We start from the raw sequence: 3,110 nt of genomic DNA, 5'->3' as shown, positions 1-3,110 counted from the left end.
TTATCCAAGACATTTTAGAATTACTACATGTAGCATTTTCCAATTCCAACCATATAACAATTTAACGAAGAAGAAACTTCGCCAAGAATATTATGAGTAAAGCCTAAGGACATATTTGTCCATATGCAACAGCGGAGCGTGTCTCTCTCCCACAAAGTGAATGCTAGGATCCATTTTATTCAAACAAAAACAAAAATAAAACAAACCGACGCTCCAAGTAAAGAACACAAGATGTGACTGAATAAAAATATAGTTTCGGGGAGGAACCCGATGATGTTGTCGATGAAGAAGGGGATGCCTTGGGCATCCCCAAGCTTAGACGCTTGAGTCTTCTTAAAATATGCGGGGATGAACCACGGGGGCATCCCCAAGCTTAGAGCTTTCACTCCTCTTGATCATAGTATATCATACTCCTCTCTTGACCCTTGAAAACTTCCTTCACACCAAACTTCAAGCAAACTCATTAGAGGGTTAGTGCACAAATAATTCACATATTCAGAGGTGACTGATACGTCCAAAACGTATCTACTTTCCCGAACACTTTTGCTATTGTTTGGCCTCTAATTTGTGTATTTTGGATGCAACTAACACGGACTAACGCTGTTTTCAGCGAAGCTGTTCCGGTGTCTCGTTTTTGTGCGAAATCCAACTTTCGGGAAAAACCTCGGAATTTATGCGAAGGCCCTATTTTCCCGGAAAACTAAGGGAGCCGAAGGGAAATTGAAGTGGAGGCCCGAGGGCCCCACACCACCGGGCGGCGCGGCCCGGGGGGCCCGCGCGGCCGGGTGGTGTGGCCCCCTCGGCCGGCCTCCGACGCCCCCTTCGGACTACTTATTCGCCTCGACCTAAAACGCCCGGGGAGAAGTCGAAGTCGCCGGAAACCCTCCGGAACGCCGCCACATCGCGAAACTCCGTCGCGGGAGCCGAGAGTCTCCGTTCCGGCACTCCGCCGGGACGGGGAATTGGAGGAGATCATCACCGCCATCACCGCCAACGCCTCTCCATCAACCAGCAATGTTTCCCCCATCCATGTGTGAGTAATTCCCCGCTGTAGGCCGAAGGGGATGGTAGGGATTGGATGAGATTGGTCATGTAATAGCATAAGATTGTTAGGGCATAGTGCCTAGTGTCCAAGTAGATGGTACTTTTATGATATTGTTGCAACTTGTTATGCTTAATGCTTGTCACTAGGGCCCGAGTGCCATGATCTCAGATCTGAACATGTTATTGTTTCATCATGATATTCATTGTTTATGGTCTTACCTATAAGTTGTATACACATGTCGTTGTCCGGAACCAATGGCCCCGAAGTGACAGAAATCGGGACAACCGGAGGGAATGGTAGTGATGTGAGGATCACATGTGTTCACGGAGTGTTAATGCTTTGCTCCGGTACTCTATTAAAAGGAGTACCTTAATATCCAATGAGTTTCCCTTGAGGCCCGGCTGCCACCGGCTGGTAGGACAAAAGATGTTGTGCAAGTTTCTCATTGCGAGCACGTACGACTATAATTGGAACACATGCCTATTGATTGATTAGTACTTGGACACCGTTTTATTATTATCCGCAAATGCCCCGCTATGATTGTTACATGAGTTTCTCTCATCCATGCAACGCCCGTCATCCGTCCCCGTGCCTACGGTATTTTAATCCTGCTTGTTTACTAAAATCACTACTCGCTGTCTTTGTTACTCTGCTGCTTGTTATTTCACTACTGCTATCGCTATAAAGCTGTTACTATCGATAAACTCTTGCGAGCAAGTCTGTTTCCAGTGCAACTGAATTGACAACTCCGTTGTTAAGGCTTCCAAGTATTCTTTGTCTCCCCTTGTGTCGAATCAATAAATTGGGTAATACTTCCCTCGAAGACCGTTGCGATCCCCTATACTTGTGGGTCATCAAGACTATTTTCCGGCGCCGTTGCCGGGAGCATAGCTTTATTTGGAAGTTCACTTGGATTGATATTGTTCGCTGCAAATTCTCCATCATGGGTAAACCTCGCGATACTAAGATCGCCATATTACCATCCACTACAAGAAAAGGTACAATTCTGAGTACCTCCGCTACACTTGATTCACCATCTGTGATTGATAAACTTGTTTCACCGCCACATGCTTCGCATGCGGGTACAACTGCTGAGTCTGAACACTCTCATAATACTGATAATATTTCTGCTGTGCTTGATGATAGTGGTTCATTGGGAACTTTTCTAGATGCTTCAATTGCTAGATCTAGACAAATAGAAAATACTGAAATTCCTGATGTTACTACACCTGTTAATTCACCCGAACTTGAATACTCTAGTGATGATCTTGATGAGGATTATGTGGAGCTTGATGATGATTTTATTGAAAAATGCCATGCTACTACCGATGCAAGAAAAATTAAAAAGTTGCTTGCGGAACACACCTGTTAGATATAAAGCTGTCTCTCGATCCTAAATTTGCCACATCTCCTATAAACATTAGGGATAAAGATTATGATTTTTCTCTTGATCTATCTCATATAGCTATTGTTGAGAAAACACCTTTTTGCGGTACTGAAAAAGAAAGTGCTGTTGAACACATGACTGAGTTATCTACTTTGAGTAGCTTGTTTTCTGATGATGTTAAGAAGCGTACTTACTTTGTTGCTAAAATATTTCCATTCTCATTAAAGGATGACGCTAAAACTTGGTATAATAATTTGCCACCTGGTTCTATTAAAAGTCCAAAAGAATTGCTTGCTGTTTTCTTTCGGAAATACTTTCCTGCTAGTGCTCAACATGCTGCTTTGCAAAGAGTTTATAGTTTTGATCAGGGAGATGAAGAGAAATTGCCTGAGGCTTGGGCAAGATTTTGCTCTCTTATTAGAGCTTTGCCTGACCATGATTTAGAAAAGCATGAATTACTTGATATATTTTATAGTGGACTAACCATTGATTCTAGGGCATACCCGGATAGTTGTGCTGGTTGTGTTTTCGAGAAAAGAACTCCAGACGACGCTGAAGAATTATTGGCTAAAATAGGCCGGAATTATGATGATTGGAATACGCCTGAACCAACTCCAATGCCAATAGTGAAGAAGAGGGGTTTAATTAAATTGAATGATGAAGATATGAGGGAAGCCA

This window comes from Lolium rigidum, chromosome 6, assembly GCF_022539505.1.
Source record: "Lolium rigidum isolate FL_2022 chromosome 6, APGP_CSIRO_Lrig_0.1, whole genome shotgun sequence".
Taxonomy (NCBI): Eukaryota; Viridiplantae; Streptophyta; class Magnoliopsida; order Poales; family Poaceae; genus Lolium; species Lolium rigidum.
Note: the sequence above shows the minus strand (reverse complement) of the source record.